We start from the raw sequence: 25,390 nt of genomic DNA, 5'->3' as shown, positions 1-25,390 counted from the left end.
TATGTTGTGTATTGACTCTGCCATACTCCGCTCTGCTACATCTGTATTCAGGTGATTTTCAGTAAAAGGCAGCGTTGTGGGAAGATTCGGTTTGGAGGCGTGCGGTCTCTGCAACGCATTTACCATTACGTCAATAGATCGGATTTTTGTGATTTATCCTAATGTGTGTTAAATTGTTCCCGAGCGAATGAGAAATAATCAGAAATGAAAAATGATATTAATTTAGATTTAAAAAGGTTAGAATTTGTGGCGCCGATCAGCATCGAATCGATCAGGAGAAATAAAACCGCTATTATACAGATGTGCCCGTTCTGTACGCAGGCTGTGATTGCAGCGGATTGCTATGGCAGTGGTGTCGTCCTGTAAAAGACAGTGTTAAAGGTCACCCGGATAAATATATGTTCACACTACATAGAATTTTATGGGGAATGAGCTGTAATAAGGCGCTAGGCCGAACGTTACTGTGCACACATGCGGCGTCTACCAGCAAAAAAAAAAATCTAATCACCCTAGATCTTCACTGTCATTATCACCCGTCACCAAATGTCATTTATTAGATATGCAGAATTGGTTTTTAGAACCTGATCGACCGCATAAAGTGTCATGCAAATGGCAAAGGTTCGGGCGACCGTCTGTTTTGACCAAATTTGCTGCCAATGTTTGCAAATAGAAATCAGATAAAGACATGCAAATGTTTGGTGCTCATTTCCTTGCAGACAAAATATTGTCTTAAAGGAGGCCACCATCCGTCAGCGCTCAGGATCTCATTCGACGAGGTGCTCCTCATTGTCAGGTCGACAGATTTTTTCCATTTATTAATATTTGACAGGTTTTTTTTTTGTTAGGAACGTCTGACTCATTATTGTCACGTTTGACATTTTGATTAGCTTTTCACCTTTTTCTTCGCAGATGACTCGCTCCTCTGGTTCATAAATGGCGTTTTAAGAAGGGGGGAATTTTAGGACAATTTATGCAATGTCACCCCCCACATCTGTCTTTGTATACATTAGCGTCTGCCACCATCACTTTTAGCCTACCAATGAATGGATGGAGCGGGGTAGGTAACCCACCTGGGCTCCTGCGACATTGAGACGGACACATGGGGAGAGGGAAGATATATTAGACATTAATAATGAATTGATGTGTGCGTCTATAATCACTGAAAATCTGAATTTCAGCAAAAGCAAGAATAGGAATTCACTGCATAAGCAGATACCAAATAACATGAGGGGGGCTACTGCTCAAATTTAATAAGGTAATATATCTGGCAGACAACCGCTCAGCCAAATTGAATTTGCTGTTTAACAGCTGAAAATGAAATAGCATTTCTTGCATTATACATGAGCTTGTATTAAATGCACCGCAATATTATAGGAAACCGAGTCCGAATTACTGAATACAAGGGATGGGCGGAATGGAAGAACGATCACTTATTGGAGCTGGCTTTATTCTATAGTTGTAGAATGCCTTTCCGTTAGGTCTCCTGCTTCCCTTTGCCTGCGAGATGTGGATGCAGCAGAGAGCTTGGTTTGTCAGATGGCACAACCCATTGACAATCGCTTTGCATTCTTTGTGGTCCTCAGCATCGTTGCTATTAATGTCCAGATCAGTTCTACTACATCCATTACCACCGCAATATTGGCGATTACCCTCCTAGGTTCTTAAGATGGCATTTTGAGCATGAATTGCCGTCCTTTTAGATCTGATTCTACGTTGTAACATTTCCAAAAGGCTTTTGGGCCTAAAATGTAACTTGCGTTCATGATAATTTTTGCTTCATTTTGTCTAGCGGTCATATCTACAAATTACCTGTTGACGCATTTACAGCAACTATTTTAACTATTTATTTCTATATTTTTATTAGGTAGAAAGATCAAGATCACACAATGAAAAAAAACAATAATCCGTATAATAAAAATAATAATATAATGTAGATGTGATAGAACGGTGATGTCCGGAGGACTCGTAGCATAGGGGACTCGTGGTAACCTCGAAATCTAGCTCCCTGATGTTTCCGCAGGAATGACGTAATGCACTTTGCGTCGTCGGCAGGTCCTTTATTCCCTCTAATCAATTCTCTCCAGTGTTTATCTCCTACAAGGAACCAATAGATAGAAGAACAAACCTTAAAAAGCAAATGACACCCCAAGAAAAAAAAATCCTGGGGGTAAAAAAAACAAAAAGAAGTCGTTTTAACAAAGATTATCCCGTATTTAGATAATGAATGTTTTAATTTATCCTGTACGTCAGTTGTTTCTTCTTTAGATGGCTCTGAGCTTATTATTACCGAAACAATCAGGGATGAAATTAAGTCACTTTCTGCGTCTTCGCCCTGTGACAGCTGGTGGGGGGGATTCAACTTAACCCTCTATACGATGGACGCTTTTGTAGTTTTGTTATTTATTTTTAATTGTGATGGATTAGAAACCAATTTGGAAGGTGGGGGACTCGATATTTTATATATTCGTTTAGCATTTAAACTAAATATTAAGATGGTAAAAAGTAAAATACCAGGGATGATTTTACTAAAGCTTGTGTGTATGTGCTCACATCCATCCAGTCTTAATATGCATCAATATATAGACCCACACATGCTACCTTTGTACTGTCGTATGCTTTGTTACTTATTTTCTTGTATATAGACATATATAGCAATATACATAGAGCGCGATATACATGCATATATATGTATATTCTGCATATATACATTTTTGTGTATATATATATATATATATATATATATACACACATACGTGTGTGTGTGTATATATGTGTATATACATATACTGTATATATATAACTATATATAAGTGTGCATGTATAGATCCCTATGTAGTGTGCATGTATAGATCCCTATGTATGTATATTGCTCACTTTCTCTTCTTGTGTGTGTGTGAATGTGTGTGTATGTGTGTGTGTGTGTGTATATATATATATATATATATATATATATATATATATATATATATATATATACATACAGTATATATATGTATTGATATGTTTAGAAGATATGCCTTAGGGTTATACGTATATTGGCGATTGTTCGGTTATATAAGGATGAGTTGTTTGTGTCTCTAGATCCTTCCTTTTATAACTCTCATCATTGCTCATCACTAGGTATGATATTGCCTAATCCTGAAGACTATTTTCCTGCATACAATGCCTGGCATGGTGTAATACCAGCATTAGCCTGCATGTTAAGGTGGTGTTTATCGTCTTATAGTTCTTTATATTCATATAATGAGCTTTAACAATTGGAAAATAATTCTACTAAACAGTAAAAATATACCGATCCCCTTTTCCCCCTTTCGATGCCTACTAAGGTACAGGTCATTGTGTTAATACAGTCTGCCAGATTTCTTAGAAAGTTGTAGACCTGAGTATTTCTTAGGAAGGAATGTATAAAATCATTAGTCAGGATAGCAGTATTATACACTGGGTTGTCCGTTGTGCTCACACATTATATGTGTTTTTTTTATTGTGAAAATCCGCATGTGGGAGCATTTAATTATTATTTTTATTGAACCCAGAACCCACAAATATAATTCCCCTTTCATTTCAATGCAGATGTTACTGTTTTGATTCAGTTGCAATGATGCTACTATTTCTCTTTTTTTCTTTATGGGGTACGCACCCTTTGTTGCCGCCCCTCATCCCCCACCAATCTAATGAATTCATACGGAGCCACGTGTCGCAAAAAAAAAGAGGTCTGCAATGACGCACAGGTGATTCCAGCAGCGGCCATCTTGGAGGAGTAGAAATTGTAGGCAATGACGAGCAGGACTCCAACCCTCTGAGGATTCGGGTTCACCCCACCAGCCATCTTTGGGAGCAGTTGACGCTACCCCTGCGCCTGCTCTTCTAGGCCTCAAAGGTATGCAGACACGACTGACTTGCTGTTATCTACATGCAAGCCGATACTCCGAGATGTAAGAAAGGGTTCGTTGAAGCGCGTCACACAATTACTTTGCTCCCGATCTGTTTTACACGGCGGCAGTTATTAATGCAGTGCAGAGACTCCGATCTCCGCTTTCCAGTTTCACGCCCCTGTATTTTTTATTTATCACACACCGTACACATGCGAAAAAGGAGAAAAAAAAATACTCTCTCTCCTAGTTTAGCTGGGAATGAAACTTGGCTGCTCGTACAACTGGCAGCACCCCAAACCCTGGTGCATCTCCGGTGAGAACCACATGCAAGTTCCCTTTCTTTGGCCTGTGCCAACTCTGTAATACAATCACGGGTGTCCTCAGCCCTGGTGCGAGCGATCGAGAGCAAGTGTGTTTGTTTCTGCCCCAGCTATTTATTTGTGTCCTAATCTGAGTATGTGTGCGTCTCTGGGCCCCGGCCAGCAGTATACGGAGAATGAGAGGCGACGTGTCACACGGTGATCAGGACTAGCTGTTAGCTCTGGCTCTCATTCAGGACTGTGTCAGGCAGCAGGACCGTTACATTTCTGGTTAGATTGCATGTTTATGAGGAGATGAACCATCCAATAATCCAAGAGACAATAATCTCACACCGTATAATGGGGCAGTTGTGCCTACTTCAAAATCTAGCACCTATTGTAAAGTATTCCAGGCCGGTAAATGAGAATATTATCGTAAGCGATTACGGTACTTAGTACACAGAGGCACAAATCTGCACCAAAACAATCCTAAAAATGAGGTTCTTGGTGGAAATCAGCCATTGAGGAAGCAAAGACTGGTTGGCAGGTGAGAGTTTGTACCCTACGTCTGGCACCTGGCACAGTGCATAAATGTATGATATGTGTTAAGTAATCTGAAAGCAATAATCAATGCATGCAACATACATGCCCATGGCTACAGATGTGGTACATTATGGCACAAAGTAGAAGTCAGTTCTGCCACAATCTGAACATTTCATAGTGTCTTCACCATCTATTTACTCATCTATGGAACAATGCAGTCTCCTCATGAATTAGGGAAGCAGCATCCAGTGAAATGTACCAAAAAAGAAAATAAATAAAGAATAAGACTGTAAAATCTAGGTAGGCACCATAGCGCCCGAAAACAATTAATTAGCTCTTGACTAAAGCAATTTCGAAAGCTAAAAATATCCCTGTTAATAGTTGGAGGTCGGTGAATAATCGCCTCATTGTAGTATTGTTAGTAAATCACATCTACATTATACGTAAGAGAGTAAAGGTTCCGATCTTCCAGTCGTCTTAGATCCTTCTTTGCCATATAGCGAATTATCATTCTTCTGAGGATCATTCATTTTCTATATAATATTTTTTATATATACCTATATATATAATATATACTTTGTAGGAGACAGCGTGGAAATCTCCCTAGCGGGATCTCCATAGGATTGGGAGCTGTCACTCATCAGGACACCATATGCCAGGCTTCCGTTAACAGGTTTGATACGCGCACTTGTGTCTTAGTGTAATGGCGGGATGACATCCATATTAACCCCTTGGTGAATATTAACCCCCCGCGTTAAGGGAAGAGGTCCGATGTTTTGTAACTAGAAAGCTCCATCAGGTAATTGGGACCCGGCTGGTGGAACATAACCACGCCAGTGTCTGGTTTCACTGCAGCTGCTGTTGGACTTAATTACCCTGACCTGTGGGGCAGGAGGAGACACTGCATCCAACAAGGGAAGTGGGCAGCAAACTGCGGCTCGCGCCCGCTACAACTCCTTTCATGCCCACAATCTAATTTACCAGAATAGTATGACACAAGTTGTCATCTCTCGTTTCTAAAGTAGTAGGAGCTATTTTTTTTGCCATTGGTGGTTTCCATTCGCAAACCCTTAGCGATGGAGAATAAAGGGTCTACATGAACATTCATTTATATAAAGATTTCCGCTTTCGCCGTACGCGGAAAACGGCACTACTTTTTTCCATTTTTGCACCAGATAGCACCGTTGATTTGCCTGCGTTCCTATGGAAAACCGGATGAAATGACATACCTAGCTTTGCTACCTTTTGTCCTTCACGTGTGATGGATTTTGCTAATTTTCCACATATTATTGGAAGAAATCACATTTTACACGCTATTAGATTGCCACAAGTCTTCGTCTTAATAACCATACTACGCAGATCTTGTCATACACACGCTTACATACAGATACGCTCATGTCCGGCTGTATGACTAACACCTGTCAGAATTTTCCAGAATGTAATCGGATGGCACATTCTTATTCCCTGACACCAAAGTCCAGATAATCTCACTTTTGTCCTTTTTGTGTATAATTAATCTGCATGTGCTCTCGTCCCATTAAACCGCCATTGTACATATTTCACAGCTATAGGAAGGCAATGTCAGGTGCTGTCCGCCCAGCTTAACACAAATGGATAACTACATTTCCTTCACTGTACATTAATTTTTTTCCATTTCGTGAATTTAATTCAAATGATGTTTTAAAAGTGCATTGAAAGCATTTTGCAGGCCATTACGTTTGGCACAATGAGTGACTCATACGTCGTTATTAAGGGGCTGGCAACAAATTGCCCTGCGTAACAAATCTTCTGCAGACACATTGAGTTTGCGCATATCTGCCATCTATATTCGTATATACCCTTGGAGCAGAAGAGTCAGATGGAGTTTCTCATTTAGACATTTGGACCCCAGCCAAATTTAGGGTGCTTCTAACTCCCCCCACCCCCCATACTGGAAGTGAGGATATTCCTGTAATTTCACAGCCATGGGTCATCCACAGGGACAGTTACCTCCCGAATATGCGTCCAGTCACCTGCCAACGAGGAGAGACATTCTGTAGACATTCCTTTCATGTCTGTTCCTCATTGTTGCAATGACGCCAAGGAAATTGTTCCTACAAAGGATAGGCACACATGCTGGAGAGATAGCACTGAGCGTACTTAAGTCTGGCCAGCTCCACCAAGGACTGGTAGGGTCCGTTGTTTTCAGCAGAATACGTCATTCTAAGGTTTTTCTACAGAGAACCAAAATTTGATCTTCGCTCAAAGATTGACATCTTCTCAGTAAAATACTCTAGTATGGTGTACGGTGATGACGACTCTTACTTTAGGTGCATAGGTTGCCTTGATAGACATATTGAATCAGGGGCTTAGCTTGGGGGGCAAGTGTACCCCGGAGAAGGGCACCAACAAGCTTTTTGCCCTACTTCACTGCATAAAAATATAGGACTAAGACCTCAAACTGAATCTTGATCAGAAGTGAAGGATGGTTGAGCACTATCCATCTACTTTGCGGTAAAAAACAAAGTGCGCCATCTTTCAGAAAAGGAATGACGTCACCATGTGGGCTCTGCTCCATGCTTCATGCATTTTGTATTTTCTGCATTCTGATTAAAAAAAATGTATGCTTCTATCAGAGTATGTCATTATATGTAGCATTCATGTGCAGATCCTTGAGACGGACAGATCACCACTCTTTGGTTACATGTATTCTCCCCGAATACATCAATTTTTCTGGACAACATGGTACCGCAGTGTACTTTTTTATTATACATCATGTATGCTACGCCACACTCTAGTACATTACTACCATCACATTCATTACCTAACTTTCTGTTCCTATGCATTAGATTGGATGCCTGGTAAAAAAATTCAATTATTGCAGAATTGAGAAATATAATATTTGACTGATACATAACTATGTAAACTTAACGAGAACTCCAACCAAAGTAAGACATTCCCCCTTCACTTTGTTAGTTCCTACATTGCTTACGCGAGTATTTCTTACACATTTGATTTGATCAGGTTTTTCTGAAATCCATTGCGATATCACACTTGTGCCTTCCCCTATACACTTTTTTTTAGCCTATTGCCAGCCGCATACGCAGTAGATCATGATGAATGGTAAATTCCTGCATACTTTCCGCCTGTATTACAATGCATTCTAGCCATGAGTTGCATTCTCGGGGGCTTGTCTTTTGACCCAGGATTCGGTCATTTACATAAAAGGCCTCAAAATATTGCTGAAAACCATAGTACGTAAATTTATGTTGGAAAATAACGGGCTTCGTATCACCCTGGCCTAAATCTTTCAAAGGTTCTGCGACAGACGACATCCCTTAAACCAGTCCGAGTGCGGTGCATGTCCACACGGATCGATGGGTTTCCAGCTTAAGAAACTGAAATGACGTCATGCCATCTCCAAATTTAGAAGAGGGAAAGGGAATGATGCGAAGGCGCGACGTATCCGAAAGAAGTAACATTCTTGTTCAGCAAGAAATATATTTAGTTGTTTTTATGACCGTGTGGAACTTTTTTATCCAAACTTTTCTACCCATGGACTGAAATAACAAAGGAGCAAAAAAGAAGGCATAACAAAGCAGAAATGCAACGTTTCTCTTGTGCCTTTTTGTTTTTTGATGGCTGCACAACTTGGAATTGCATGATGAGACCTACATTTTTAAAAATACATAGTTTACTTTCTAAGTTTCTTTAAAAAAAAATACATATATATATATATATATAAATTAATATCTATCTATATATATATAGATAGATATTTACAGGTAAATTATTATAATTTTTCTTTTTAATTGAGGTCTCATCGCACATTTCAAAGTTGTGCATCCATATAAAAAAATATATACAGTATATACATATATATACCGTATATGTGTGTGTGTGTGTATATATGTGTACATATATATAATATATAGTACAAAAATTCTCCATATGGTCGTATCGTTAAATATTATTACATTATTTTTCCGAGCTACACCTCCATCCCCCACTTGTGTGTGATCAGCTTGGTAATCCACTCCAGGCATGTGTATAACTATGTATAGGCTTCTCCTTTTCTTCTGGTTGTCCTGGCATTGATGGGGTTACGTGCATGAGGTCTGATTTCCTCAGGAAGCCTGGTGATGGGTGGGCCTTGGAGCTGTGTATCTGTGTGTGTTTGGTAGGTGTGGGTTCCCTGCTTGGCTGGGAGAATGTAATTTCTGGCTACTTGTATAAAGAATGGAGGGGGAAGCGGGGAATTGAAGGGGGGCCTGTGAACAGCTGAAGTGACACTAAGCGCCAGCTGGGGGATCTGAAATCAAAATAAGCTGCGAGAGTTGTATTAATGCACAATTAGAATACACAATAGTGATTGTGCGGATCAAGGTCATGTTGCACTGGAAAAACAGCATAACGGAGCTCTTTTTTTATGGTTTGTTTTTACATTGCATCCTACATATGATCTGAAAAGTCAGTTTTTCCAATGAACAGACTGTTCGCTTCGCACACGCAGCTTGGATGCTCAGTATTCTGGCCATCTGATATTATAATAGTCACACTACGTGGAACTATAGAGCTCAGAGAGATTTAAGAAAAACATTGCCACTAAAATAAGCTACATTCCCACAATGAGCTTTCGGTGAGTTTTTTTACGCTGTGTATTTTTTAAAACAAAATTGCCAGTAACCTTTTTTTAACTTAGTTGGTGTAGAAAATCTGCAACATCAAAAGCTCATCATGGGAATGTAGCCTTAGATTATAAATGTGTGGTCTTTAAAACTTTGCTTTCTAAAAATACCAGTATGTTTTATGGTTATCCATTATTCAAGTAGCTTCATTTTCCCATTTACTCTAGTTTACTGTCAACCACAACCCATTCTGCGGCTGCTTTGTGGCTCCCATTGCTTTTTATTTCCCAGAGAGTATGGCGTGAAGGAGTACCACGCTTGTAGTCACCATACAACCCTACGTACACTTCCCGTTGGACAAAGTCATTGCCTGTAGTTTTTGATAGGCTGTTTGTATTTTGATTCACAGGACCCATTTTAGCTCGATTCAGTCTCTGAGTTGTACGGGGCCATAATATTGAACCCATTGGTATTTTTGGGGCCCTACTGTAAATGTGTAAGTCTCCGACGTCATTATCACATGCAAGAATTTCATGTTTTGGATTGATGTGAACATCTACCATGTTCCATCAGGTTCCCTAAGGGCTCATGCGCCTCACCGTATTTTCGATCCGAATTCAAGTACGATCGAACAAGACATCAGATTGCACTCGAACAAAAGTTATTCTATGGAGTTATGCACATGTCTGATTGTTTTTTCCTCCAACCAAGCCAGTCCAAAGAAAAAACTGCTGCATACCCGAGTTGCATCCGATTTATTGGATCGCATTCGACCATGCAGTTCAATGAGTGCATTGAACTGAGTATAGTTCGATTTTCTGTGATTGACAGAATGGAGAAGATGGAGGCATTTTTTTTCCATCTTCTCGTTATCTGAGAATATCGGACCACACCATGATCACACTCTGGTCAGAGTTTGATCGCAGTGTGATTTGCACAATCAGCCGGATTTACACGAACGTAGATTTTCTAATCCGTTTGCGACAAGTCTAGTAGAGAGGTATTATGGAGGGATAAGGCATTGCTTCTGTTAGGAAATCCATGGAATATGGCGACTTAAGTGCATCACAGATTGACATAAAGTTGTATTAAGGACTCCTTATGCCCCTGCACAGGCTCTGCGATCTTGGCTTCATTTGTGCCTCTCAATACCCCCTCCTTATAAAAACAGACAGCCAGTAACACACCTATTCTGAATTGGGAGAGTGGCGTAAGGGTGCATTTACTTTTTTTGCGTTAATCGCCAATCTGTAAGTATTTGGTAATCGGTGGTCTTATAATATCCTGTTCACACAGGCAGACCATGCTTCGGATGTCACCGAAGGATTAAAAATATAGGCCGCCATTGCTTTTGTCGGCGCATGTCCTGTTTATAGAGTATGATGAGTTGCCGAGAGCGATGATCATTTTGGCAAACCAAATGGTTATTTCACCCAATGAAATAGTGTTTGGCACGTTGATCAGGGAATCTCAGCCTGTTTACACTGCATGATTCACATGAAACAAGCAATCCTAGGAATGCTGTATGATAATTGTGCAATGTAATTGCACCTTAAGCCACTGTGAGCTGTCTCTGATTGTGTTTTTCTTCATTTAAAACGAAAGGATAGGGCATGTTGAAATTCAATTGCCTAATCCTTCTTTTTCACAGCACTGCCATTAGTAGCGTTGAAAGGCCACCATACACATTAGGTGGCTGGTGGGTCCTGGTAAAATCAGCTGATTCAGTCTGGGTGTAGGCCACTTTTAAAGTATGATATCCTATGGACTGTCTGTTATGGTTCGGGAACCTGTAATATTGCAAAAAAACGCTCATTTTATCTCCGGCTTCATAAAATATTCATTTTAACATAGGAAATGATGCCACATATTTGGTCTATTAACAGAATGTATGTTTTTTATTAAGTCGCTAGGGTAGGCTAAAATCTTTAAAGTATTAATACAGGAATAGAAAGAGCACTGTATTTACCCTAAACATAATGAAAAACTGATGGACTGACTGCATCAACATCGCAATTCATTTTAATCTGTTTTAAAGAAAAACAAATCCACCCCTCCCCCCCTAAAAATGCAAGCCTAGAAATCCATTGTTCCACTCTACAGCTGGGTTATTCAAGGAGTTGTATATTTTAGACTCTCTTTTGCCCTTCTGTTTTTTTATAGCGGGGGAGGAATTCCAACTAGTACAATCATTAGTAGCCAAGGCCAACAGCCCTATCTGGCAGAGCTCAACATCAACATTCACACAAAATTGTTCATGCCCATTGATGCCAATTTGCACTGTTGCTTCTCAACCTGATTGTCCCGTGGTGATCGGCAACCAACACGATGACCCATAGATCTGAGCTGTGGTTATCCCAGTGGACAACACCTACAATAGACATGTATATCACACTCTAGAACCTAGTAGGCCACTGTACACACTCATACTATGGCTTTGTTGGATCTACTTAAGATTGATTTGGAAATACTGAGTGTGTTTTTTTTTTTTTTTTATGGCCGTTCTCACATTCTAGAAGTTCTCTCCGTGCTGTCCACAATAATCCATTCTTTGTTGTTCTCCTGAGATTGCTGCCTATTGTTTTTGTTGTCTGTGATATTCAGGAAGAGGCTGACTTGTCCTCTCCGGGGAAGTCATGTTTGTGTTGCTGTAATAAATTCAGATCATATTAATTCCTAAACGAAGTATAAATGTGCCAGACCACAAGTGCTCCATCCTTCGCGATAACGCACCTTTATTGGATTATTCTGCTGATATGCTATTTATTTCACTGAGAGAGATATGTTAGAGTAATTACGTAGTGATCTCATTGATATCAGTCACTGGTTGCTCATCTAAGACAAAAAAGCCAAAAAAATAATGTTTTCAAGTTATTGCAGAAAGTAGCTTTGTTTTTAGGGTATCCAGGCATAGGTCATTCCAGAGCTTGGTCCAGGAATGGAAAAACCAGACGGATAGCACTTGTCCTCATGTTATGGGCCATGCACATCTCCATGTCAGTCCAAGGAAAAAATTGCAGCATGCACGAGTTGTTATCGGATCGCACACAGCCAATCATGTCTGTTTTATTGTGTTCCAATTTTCATAGACTAACAGAGTGGAGAAGATGGAGATTTTTTTTTTACTCTTAATATCCAAGAAAATGGGACCAAACTGTGATCAGACTCTAATCAAAGAGTGATTAGCATAATCGGACTGATTTTCCTGGATGATGGAATTTTCATCGTATGACCCTGGCCTTACAGACAGCTGTTTCAGGTACTTTCCCCTCATCAGTGCAGAGGAAAGTTTGTCTGGCTGAATGAAACACCCTTTGGTTTGTGAATGACTTTCATGGTCCATTTACAGCTCAAGATTATTGCCGGCTAATAGTGCAAGCTTTACATCCTGCCGATCATGTACTGAACAATGATTTGCCCCCAAAAAGTCATTGTTTTCAGAAGCACATCGTCCTCTGTAACCAAGGCTCATGCTGCCGAGAGCATTGAAAGCCTACTCGCACAAAGCAGTCTATTACAGATCGTCCATTGCACATCCAAAATGGTGTCGGCCTGTGTAAACAGGTTATTAAACAACCACCAAGCAGCTGATCAGCAGCAGTTATTTATTGCCCCAGGTCGGCCTGTATAAATGAACCTTTATTAAGAAAACCATCAGTGTATTTCATCTTATTGGAAGTTTTTAGTGGGAAAATCAGGCTAATTACGGTAGCTCTGTTTCTGAATGAATGAAGACTCTTGCCGGTGCCACCTATTGGAGATGGTGTCTGGCATTTTGGTCAGGTTGGTCATTGAATTACAGGGTCAAACTCTAACAAAGAGCTAATTTGCCTCTTTTTTCCCCATGGAGTGTTGCCAGTAGTACTCCTTACACAACTTGTCTACTTCAGGAAAGCTGTCCTCCCAACCACCCGCTTTCTTAAAAAAATAATGATAAATAGTTGTGAGAGAGTGAGTTGTTTCTATGGTTGGAGCAGGATCTAGAACCTCTGATCTTGGGATAAATGCGATCATCACAAACATGTCTGGTGGTCAGTATAGACATGAGATCATTGGTGAATCCACTTAATATGAAAATCATGGTATTCGGTGCCCCTGCAGGAAATTAAAGGCTAATAGGATGCCAGTGGCAAATGATAGGCATCCATTAATTTATTGTTTGCAATTAGCATCCTACAGTCTGTATTTGAGAGGGATTGTTATCTTCAGCAGAAATCTCCTTCTTTGACTGCTTTCTCTTAGATAGTAGTCACTGATGGATTTTACATTCTTGTATGGTGTATGGCACTTCTATATGTAATAATAATAATAATAATCTTTATTTTTATATAGCGCTAACATATTCCGCAGTGCTTTACAGTTTGCACACATTATCATCACTGTCCCCGATGGGGCTCACAATCTAGATTCCCTACTAGTATATCAGAATTTTATTAATATATGTAATGAGCCCATTTGTAATGTGCCTTGGATTGCTGAGGTGTCCATATTCATCAGTAGTTGCTGAATGTTCATTTGATATCTAGGCCATATATTGAAACAGTCCATTGCCAAACTGGCACAAAAGGCAGTAAATAATCATACCCATAATCTTATGCTATTAAACATTTAATTATGATTACGTTATGTCACATTTCAAACACTGCGGAGAAATTGTGTCTCAGGCGCCATAGCCAAGATCTGAAAGTCTTGATCTGTTCGTTTTGCCGCCCTCTCTCCGTTCATAGACCGTTCTTTCCTCCCCTCCTAACTGTAAGTGTTTTACATGTCCAGGACACAGAGACGTCCTGCCGAGAATAACTTTGCTTTGTGTTTTATTCTTTTCACAATTTTTATTTTATTTTGCTGATTGCTCCAGAATTTCTCTTCTCATCTCCTTATCGCCAGTTTTATTTTTAACGAAGTCTTTGTGTGATCTGTAAACACGGAGAGCGGTGCAAAAATAATGACAAATGACATATATCCAGAGGAAGGGACAGTGAAGAAGCGAAGTACTGCCTGCAAATGAAGCTGGTATGGAGCACTGAACAAGGTTGTGGTATATAACTAATGAGGCAAGGATTGTGCCGGAGAAAGAAGGGAGGTAGCTTATCTGTCAGGATGCCATAGGATACATGACAGCCTTTCATCTGCAGGGACTAGCTACGGTATACAGATCTTAGCAGGAGCCAGACCAGCAGAATTTTTTACTAACCTGTCACCCTATTCTTATTTTCTATCTTCAATAAAAAGTGACAGCCCAGCATACAGGACGCTGTGACATTTCGGTGGCAGTAGGAAGTAAAGTATTGTCAATGTTATGTCATTGTTTCTCCTCCAAGTATTCAACTTCACCCTTTAACTAAAATAGTATTAAAGGAAAACCAAAAGAAATGAACTGTAGTATAAGTTGGTATACATGCAATGTGTAGGAGCATGTTTACACTGGCCATTAAACAGACAAAACAGCAGTAGTGTACATAAATAAGATAGGGTACTTGGCAAACGCCGGTTTTAATTTAAAAAAACCCAAAAAACATAAAAGTCATAACACCAGCGCCAAGGTGTCCCAACTTGGGATGGTCCTAACCTCTAGTATGAACACATGGTGAGGTTTTAATACTAGAGGTTGGGACTGTCCCGGCTGGGTGCACCTTGGCGCTGGTGGGATGGATTTTATGTTTTTTTGTTTTGTTTGTTTAAACAGTGATTACTAAGTACTCTGTTATTTATATGCACTATTGCTTTTTACTTATAGCTGGGTGTATGATCATTTCACCTCTATCTTAGATTTAGTCTTTAAAATAGTTTTAAAGTAGTAGGGTTCTTCAGAAGGACATAAATCCGGCTTAAGTAACTGAACACAAGAAATGCTCTAATTTCATGATATTTTATTATTATTCATTTTTATAGCGCCATTTATTCCATGGCGCTTTACACGTGGAAGGGGCAATTATAGACAAGTACAATAAACATGAGCAAAACAAGGCACACACAAGTACAGAGGGAGAGAGGACCCTGCCCGCGAGGGCTCACAGTCCACAGTATCTTTTATTACACACAGCCAAGACGTAATCAGGTTTGCTCACCATAGAAAGTGATGGCATATTGATGGGATATGCCATTATTCAATTATTGTTAGTCCGACAGCCAGATTCCTACCAATCCTTGGAGTGAAGGAGTCTTTCACAAGTTCATCCTGTGCAGCAATGCTCCCGGCCCTCTACGGATCCTAGTCACCTGAATGAAGCTGTACGGCAGTTCTTTGCATCGGGATGGCGGAAAATGCTGTTTTATAGGAGAAAGTCCCTTTTTTCGTGTTTCAGAGGTGGGATCATAATGTTAGCAGTATGCACTGTAGAACGCACATTTCCCAACAGCCCAAGATAAGAGCTTAAATACCGCATAGAGTTATTAGGCAATATAGCAGAATTGTAGGTGACTGTCATTAACTAAGAAAGACGCATAGTTGCGCTCTGGTTGTAGATGATAATAAGCCTGTGTAATGAGCACGGCAGCTTATAGAGCCTATAGTATGCCAGGCTATATGCTGCCACCTTAAGGAATCGCACCCATCTAATATTGTTTTTATTAAATCTGTGTATATATACATGTACTTATATCCTCACTTACTGCTGCTTTCTCCGGGATCCAGCGCCGTTCTTCTCTTAGTGATGTTACTGTGGTTGACTAGCCGGCTTATTTTATGCGTGAGACAGAAGTCTGTTTTAGGGCAGGTGCATGCAACCGTATTTTCGATCTGATTGCAATCTGACAAAACATTGGAACACACTCCGACCAGTGTTAGCCTAAGGTCAGAGTTTGAATTGCATAAGTGACCCGAATCTCTTGGATGAGAAACTACAAGGTCACCTGCACTGGCCTCGTTCTGACTCTCCGTAGACTTACATTGTAGAAGTCACTTCCGGGTCACGCAGAGAGCAGTGTGACCCAGAAAGTCTGCAGAATGGTGACGTCACTGAGAAGCGGAGCAGAACAGTGCTGGATCTTGAAGCGATCGGTGAGTATATTACTACACTCATACTACACGTACATGTACACAAATTTTATAAAAAAGTAGTTGGACGGGAGTGCTTCTTTAAATGTTCACATTCTGTAAAGTACTGCCAGGGATAACATATTTTTGGCTATTATACCTAGTGAACAGGAGTTAAAGGGGTTGTCCAGTCATTCTATGTGATTGCAGACTTTTGAATCATCACAGTGTGCACATCGCACTCTGTCAGGATTCTCTGGCGCTGATACCGGGAGCTTCAGTCCTGTGACTGCAATGTGCGATTTGCATACTGCCATCCACATTCCGACTAGACGTGCTCCATGTCACTCAATACAAGTAAATTGAGCGAGGCCAAACACGTCTAGTCGGCACGTGACCTTATGTATGCAAATTGCATACTTGCAGTCATGTGACTGTCTGCTCTCGCCTCCAGCACTGGAGAATCCTGACTGCATGCAATGCACAGGCATGTGAAGATTCAAAAGTCTGCAGTCACGTAGAGTCATTGCAGACTGTCATCTCACACCCCATGTCAATGGTTAGCAAAATAGTTTCTTACAAAAGACGTCTCCACAGTAAATTTTCTGCATGCATTGGATTATTCATAAGCGCCCAAAACTTTAATTTCTCCAAAACTATAATTATCTTCCAGCTTTACGTCTGCATAACTGGCCCTATTCGTCTCCGACTAGGGTTTCTTAACTCGGCCGCCATACAGTAGCAATGGATCCCACCTAAAATAAGGCAAGAAGCCTCTTGCTGACCCTAGCAGGGTAGGGGATCCTCACTTTAAATGTGTTATACATGGCGCCGTCATCTTTTATTTGTTGTTGTTTTGCTTTCTTCCTGACACGATAAATGAGTCACATTGACACGTCATGGAAAAAATGGGTTGTTGATTTTGATGCAGAATTTATTTCCATATTTCAGGCTTTGCACTGCTATAAATGAAATCCACGGCACCTCTGCCGCAGATATAGCATGCTATGGTTAAGAAGTCTTCTAGATGCCTACAATCTGCTGAGGATACTTTATTTTAGTGAATGGGGTTTGACTCGAATTTGACCGCATCCTATATGTTTATGAAACTGTTGAGTGTGGGTCAGGACACCCAGAAACAGACTGCAAAACATGGTCTCAAAACATGGGAGCAAGCCCAAAAGCAAAAGGTTAACAGCCGACAGGTATGAGGTGAGGTCTCGTTCTCCATAGTTGTCCTTCTTTCGGTCCAGTCTCTTCTGGTGTTGATAATCAGTCAATTTTTTTTCCTCTTAGAATTTATTGCAGGTGAAAAATAAAACTGGGGTTATACTTAGACTTTGGTCTCGCAGCCAAAATTTGTTAGGTGTCGCTGCCACATCACAGCACACTACAAGCGAATGGGGTCATTGTGACCCTGAGGGTACTGTGAGGAGCAAATTGGAAAAGTGACCCCATTTACTTGTAGTGCGCTGAGATGTAGCAGTGACACCTGGTGATTCTCAGTCGTGCAATATGTGTCATGCCCAAAGTCGCCATGTAGCCCCAGCCTAAATAAGATAGTGAATTAATATTGTTTTTGCTTCCACAAAAAAGCGATTACTCTACCAAAAGCCCGTATGTTGTACTATGAAAGCAAAGCCATTGTGGTGTGAATGGTTTCTATTTGTGGATTCATATACAGCATTTTTATATATATAAAAATTCTGAATTTTGGCGGATTTTTCTTAGTGTTTCTTGTAGCAGTTTTTTAATTTATTTTTATTGCTGCTTTGCTACGGGTATATTCCCATGTGATATAACACTTCTTTTTTTGTTGTTATGTTATTCGTGCAAGTGGCTGCATCAAAATACGCTATAACAATCTACTCTGATTTTTCCTTTTTTTAGTGCAAGAATCCTGAGATTCTGCCTTAAAAATGCAATTTCGTTTTTGACATACCTTATTTTAAGGCACCCTGTCCCCACTAACATGGGTTTAAACGCACGGTGGGCAGTAGTTTTCATGAAATCACATCTATTTTGCATATGCAGCTGATTTTCTGCACAAAAGAAACATACTGTTTTTTCACATTTTTGTTGCTTTATTTGAGCCCCTGGTCTTTTTTCCCAAACGCAGCATGCCCTAGGTGTGGCCTTCTTTTTTTTTTTTTTTTAAATGCATGAAGTGAAAAGGAGAAAAAAGCCCAAAGCACATGCTGCAAAAATTCAGAGTGATAAAAGCTTAGGGCTCATTCAGATGTGTGTGGATCTTGGTCTGATCACGGACCACAGTACACGGACTAGCCGTGGGTCTACCAACTTGAGGTTTACAGCCCCATAAAAATATATGAAGCTGTCATGCTCCGGTCTGGAGACCCGCGGCCGGTCCGTGCCTTTGTCTGAGATCCACAATCTCCATGAGCCCTCTGTTAATTGCTCTGATTGAGTATTTCCATGTAGGCTGAATTTAAGATGTCTGTGAAACTCCTATATGGACTGTGAATTTATGGATTGGAGACATGAGGCCAGTCTTATACATCACATTCTGTACTTGTGTTTCTTTGATGTCTGAATTCGGTCTTAGTGTATGTGAACACCATGTCTTTTTCAGACTGTTTCGCCCCAAAATCCACCTGAAAAAGCACGTAAGGGGAACCTTTCATATCTTCAAATGCTATTTAACTGCTTAGGGTTGGTCTTCAGGTTAATAGCATCACAATAGTCTTCCTCCATCTTACTAAGAGTGCGGCTACCTGGAGAAAATTAACTTTATCTCTCCCAGGAGCCACTATCTATGGGCTCGCTCACACGAGCGTTTAACGCGGCTGAGCACTGTCCGATGTTTTATCAGATAGCACTTGGGCCTGTGTTATACTATGGGTCAGCTTAGATCTGCAATTTTTTTCGACTTTAGAAAGTAATCGCAGCATACTGCGAGTGGCTGCAACACTTGGCTCACACACCCATTCAAGTCTATGGGTGCTGGTGAAATATAGACTGCACTCGGATGTGATACGAGTGCAGTGTGACTACCACGTACACGAGACAGACACTGAGAATGGAGAAATTACTTTCTCCGTCGCCTTTGCACCTGTGCTGCAATTATTCGTGCGAGAAAATCAGAGCACAGTGCACTAACACTTGAATCAAACTGACAGAGCTTGATTTGAAGAGTATTTGCATAATCGACCCCGATTCTCTCACATGTGTGACCCCGGCCTATCAGTCATAAAGGGGTGCACAGAGGGACTACAGCAATCACTCACCACATGGTGAATAGTAGCTGAAAGAATGCCCCAGTACAGATGTGCTGCAGAGCGAACTGGCAATCAAAGTGCCAGTGCGAGTTTACAGCTGCTGCTAAATGTGTAGTGAGCGGTGACTGTAACCCGTCCATGCTCGCCTCTATGACTGAAAGCCAGCAGCTCCTTGGGGGAATGAAGTTAATTTTCTCCTGGTAGTAGCATTCTTATTGCAGGAGCAGTACAGCATTGTAAATGCTATTTTCCTGCAGATTAACTCTATATCTGCCAGCTAATAGCATTTAGGGACATGAAGGGTTCCTTTTAAAAATCCTATAAATATTACACTACAATGTCACAATGACTTGCTGTACGTATGTTCAGCCTTTTTGAGCTTCTTTTAAACACTTTGAAAATTGCAAAATGGTAAAAAGAAGAGACCTCGCGATTCTCCAGGCGACTTACCGTACTTTTGTATACATAATATGTAACAAAAATGCCGATGGCTAGAAACGACTAGAAAAAAAAAAAAGACGCTTCTGGAAAAGACAACGTGTGCATATACCCTTATTAATTTTGCCCAGTCTCTGACAGTGATCAGATTGTGTGATATCTCACCTCCCTAGAAGACAATGTCCTCGGTGCACAAGACAAGGACGAATTCTACTTCATTCGCAGGAGGGAAAAAAGTCATTAAAAAAGAGCGGCCTAGAACCTTTACACCGGGGTCCTCCAGACGCTGATAAATCCAATAACTCTGCATTTTGGCCTTTTTAATTTATGTATGTCTTCAACTGTGGAGATGAATAATTCCTATTAATCTGGTAAATGCAGATGCTCCATATGTTATAGTAAATGGATCCCATACTGTCATCTGCTTCTGAAACCCAGATTATCCTCACGCCATAAAAACTGGTTGGGCCTAGTAAGAAGCACTCCTGGTAATAGCAGGGTTAATCTCTCCCAGAAACCACGAATATGAAGTAGGGGAACCTCGGCACCGCAGAACAAGTTGGATAACCACGTTACAAGCCGTGCGGTGTCTATGGTACTATGTGATTACAGGACTTCCCTTGGGCTTAATTGGACAAGGGCTCCTAAACTAACAAATCCAGATTGTTATCCTAGGAGCCAACACCCCGCTCCTTACAGCCAAACATATGAGAACAAGTAAAGTATTGGTTTATTCTCAGTTTCCCTGTCTGACAAGTGCTTGGCAGATTGAACGCCATTCCTCTGTTGGATGCATTTTCAACACTGTTCGAGATGAAAACGACTAAACCGCTGTCCTCGTCTTATCGTCACAGTATCGGCCTATGGCGCCTCCTTTCTCCTCTCGCTTGGGCACTGGCATGGTGAACAGGACTTGTTAATTTAAGATTGTCACTGATGTCATAGTAATTGATCAATTAGAACAAAGTTTATTTTTTTTCTTTGGTTGATTTTTACTCTCCAATGAGCCAAACAACCTTCTGTGTACAGTCAGTAATTAGCCGCCTGCAGTGTTGATTTTTTTCCTTCCGATGGTGTCGATAGGGGCCACTGACAGCCCCCATACAGAATACGTTGGCTCGCTACTCGTAGGCTCGTTTTAATATTGGGATCCACTGATCCGGAGACATGTGTCTTGAGTGTACGGGCACCATTTGAAGTGACCTATCTTTCCGCTGCAATCACAGCTGGTTTTGGCAATGGACAAATGTTATAATGGCGGGCGGATTGTTATTTACCTCGCACTTTCAGAGCGCAGATCCCATCTGCTGTGTGACAAATCAAATGTTTGCTTTTGACACAATAATTAATAAATACACACAAACCCACAGCTTTGCCAGCAATTACAGCTCCATCAGATTCTGTTCCGCATGATTACAGCCATTTTACCCGCTAATTAACAAACCCAATTAAAGTGAACCTTTTATATTGTGCGGGAAAACTATAGCGTCAGATTAAAGTTTCAGCCTAAGCACCTTTCTTGCATCGCTCATCATGGCATACCTAAGGCTAGGTTCACATCGGTTACGACATGTGTGTAGGACGTATACATCGAAAACATTTGCAAACATATCTTATTTTTGACGTTTTTTTCATCGACACTTTTTGGGGGGGGTTTTTATATGGTATTTTTTTTCTTCTGAACTAGCTGTTTGGGCTCATTCAGATGAGCTTATAATACAGACCAATATGATTCATTAGGGATGTTCAGATGATTTTCACACAAACCGAGTGTCCATTTTGAAAAAAAAAATCACAGCATGCCCTAGCCTAGTCTCGCCCATGCAAGTCTATGGGTGCGTAAAAAAATAATCAAATCCCTTACAGAATATTTGTATAGCGTCTGACATTTACAGGCACTTTGCCATTATTAGCATAAGAAACTGTTTTTGATCATATACATTCTAAACTGTTGTATGAATTCAGATGCAGACGTGAAAAATGGACACGCGGATGAAAGTCCTCCAAATTTTCTCATATGCTCATCTGACCCTGGCCTATATGGTACAGTTAGGAAAACGTATACAGTACAGACCAAAAATCTCATCAAGAGAATGCCAAGAGTGTGCAAAGCAGTTATCAAAGCAAAAGGTGGCTACTTTGAAGAACCTGGAATATAAGACATAATTTCAGTTGTTTCACACTTTTTGGTTAAGTATATAATTCCACATGTGTTAATTCATAGTTTTGATGCCTTCAGTGTGAATGTACAATTTTCATACTCATAAAAAAACAGAAAAATCTTTAAATGAGAAGGTGTGTCCAAACTTTTGGTCTTTACTGTATATGTTTTAGAAGTGTTAAAACATAAGGTTTTAATACTTCTCCTCTTGAGAACAATCAAGAAAAAAAACGTATATACCGTATATATTTGGGGGGGCCCCCAAAAACTTGCAACACAGGTTTTGTTCTACATCCCCAAAAAACACAATACCTGACAAAACTTAGTCAAAAGAGTTTTTTTTTTTTTACTAGGTCTTGTCCATTTTAGTCTATGGATTCTCCGCTCAATACATCTGAATGCAGTTTTTTTTTGCAATTCAGGCATATACTCTCTTTGGAAGGCACTGTATAAATGTGACCCGAGCCTAATTCTTCTGCGTGTTGAAGAGCCACTCTTGTCAATGAAACAGTACCATCTTTCTCCATGGGCAACGTATGGATCTGTAGCTGAGCTCCATTTAAAGAGGTTGTCCATTGCTTGGCCAATACTTTCCGAAAACCTACAGTATGTAAAATAATAACACGTATATTCACCTCCGGTGATGGCAGCATTCCAGCAGTGTCGGCACTGGCTCTCCTGGGTAATCGCGAGAGATTGTTTTGTCACGCGATCCCTGCGGAAAAACAGTCCTGGCTTCGCCCTCGTCTCCTCCTGACATAATTGACATCTGGAGGAAGTGACTGCTGTGGCTGCTCTCTCACTTCCTCTGGATGTCTTGATTTGTCCAAAGGACAACAGTCATCGGTCGCAGGGATCGCGTAACATTGTTATACCCCGGGAGAGCCAGTTCTGACACTGCTGGAATATGTGAAGGTGAATATAGATGTTATTATTTTACTGAGGGGAAACCTAGGGAAACAGAAGGAGTTGTCCAAATAGTGGACAACCCCTTAAAGGGAACCTGTCACATCGAAAAACCCACACCGGCGCCACCCCTATGACTGAATCTCTTACACTGTCAGGGGGGAATAAAGTTCCTTTCCTCCCGGCAGCAGGGCTTAAAGTGCAGGTGCCGGGCAGGTTCAGAATGCTTTTAAACTGCTAATTAACCCCATATCCTCAGGTTACTAGCGTTTTTTTGCCGTGAAAGGTTCCTCTTAAAGTAAATAGGATTGAGCTGCAATACCAGACACAGGACATTAATAAGGGTGGTGCTTTTTGGGGGGGAAAAAGTAGAGGCATCATTTTAGGCTCAGACTATATCCACTTTAAAGCGGTATTTCAGTCCGCAAAAATGATGACTTACTCACCACCAGAATCATGACCAATCACCAAAACAGAAATGTAATACCCTCTATGCTGCTCTGGCTTCAAGATGGCTACTAGGAGTTGAATGAAGCTACCGACTCCATTCATTGTCTGTGGAGTAACGATGATAGCCAGTTGCAATGCGATCTTGCAGCCGTGGAAGAATATGGGTTACAAATCCTCTATTCTGGGAATCGGTGAGACCCAAACCATTCCAACAATTTCCAAATATTCAGTGGCCAGATGATAATTGTTGTGGACTGGAACACACCTTTAAGCATGGCACTGTCTTGCTTTAACTGGTGAAATGTTAGTGGTTTAATCATTTTACTTAAGGTTTTAACATTTTTATTAATCTTTGCAGATTCATCATATAGATAGGGCTTTGTGCCTGGTAGTAAGGTTGTAATGTTGTAATCCTGTGGTCTGCAAACAGCTAGCTGCCTGCCGGGAGATCAGATTGCAGACCACTTCTATAGCCTGTTCACTGGAGGCTTTTCACTGCTGTGATGGGGGCTTTCCTGACATGGTAATGATGGCTACAGGATTACTATATGTGGCGCACGGTTTCTATGTTTTGAAGTACAGACATGTTCAGTTACAGCAACCAGTTTGTTGGGAGTAGTGAGTCCATATTAACATATAAATCCCCGAGTAGTATTGCTAATAGGCATGGGGTGCACAACCTTTTTTGGTCCGAGGGCCGCATTGTCAGATTGAACCAACCTCATGGGCCTTAATAAACCTTCAGACGCATAAATATCTGATAGGTAAGGAGTCCAAAAAATGGAATAGCACCTATCATCAGGATAGAGGTTCTCTCCTCTTCCTTTCACAGGCCAGATAGGAAGAGAGCGTGGATTCCTACCCAGTCGATAATTGATCTACAATGATTATGGCAGTACCCGCACAATTCCACTATGTTACTTCTTCTACTTCTAACCTAGATGGTGATATGGCCACAGTTCTGGCCTCACGGTGCACCACTAATAGTTACCCATATCTATGGTGCTGTCTGACACTTCTGAACTCCTTAACGAGGACAGTACATCTGAACAGCTACCAGACAATGACAATCATGTCTGCAACCAGATAGTTGAGGGCCTCACAGAAAGGCTTTGAGGGTTACTTGTGGCTCCCGCACCACAGGCTGTGCACCCCTGAAATAGACCAATTGACTGTCTTCTTATTACAGCATATATTGGAAAACGTATGTTTTTTACACATTTAGGGGTTGGATAGGCCAAAAGCAATAAGCTCTCTATTGCTCAACTGTACATTATGGTCTGGGGCATGTACCATTCACCACCATCACCTCTAAAATTGGCCTTTCAAGTTAGGCTAATATTTCATTTGCACATGCAAGTTCACAGCCGTTTTATGGACCTCATACCTACTTAAAGATACTTGGCCACCCTTGGCAGCATTTCTTATAAAAAAGTATATGTATTTTTGGCTAAGAAAAACATTTTTGCACATGGTCTTACATTTTCATCAACTGATTTATATAGGATCTATAACTATCACTTCTGCCTCCTGAATGATTTTTGAGATCATCTAAGTTGAGAACCTTGGAAAATGCTATTTACCTGCAGATACAGTGTTACTCTGCAAGTAAATAGCGTTACAATGCTGCCTGGCCGCCTTACTGATATTATGGTTACAGGGAGGAAATGAACCTATTTAGCTTTTAGTCATAGTGGTGTGCATGGAGTGGTTTTAGTCACCACTTGCTATACTGTTAGTGGCGTCTGTAAGCACGCCCCAACACTTTGATTGACAGCTGGCTCTGCAGCACATCTGTGCAGAGCGAGCTGTCCATCCAAGTGCTCCCAGGAGGAAATAAGTTAATATTCTTCCAGTAGCCGCACTCGGACAGCTTTGGATCTCTATTGACCTGCAGAT

General features: G+C 40.8%; 1 protein-coding gene across 9 annotated transcripts in view; it reads left to right on the top strand.

Moving 5' to 3' along the window:
- The window catches only part of NOVA1 (NOVA alternative splicing regulator 1), an 81,981-nt gene that overhangs the window by 4,333 nt on the left and 52,258 nt on the right, over window positions 1–25,390 (top strand). The gene's annotated exons all lie outside the window — the stretch shown is intronic.

The sequence above is a fragment of the Ranitomeya variabilis genome, chromosome 1, assembly GCF_051348905.1.
Source record: "Ranitomeya variabilis isolate aRanVar5 chromosome 1, aRanVar5.hap1, whole genome shotgun sequence".
Classification (NCBI taxonomy): domain Eukaryota; kingdom Metazoa; phylum Chordata; class Amphibia; order Anura; family Dendrobatidae; genus Ranitomeya; species Ranitomeya variabilis.
Note: the sequence above shows the minus strand (reverse complement) of the source record. Positions and strands in the feature narration are given on the sequence as shown.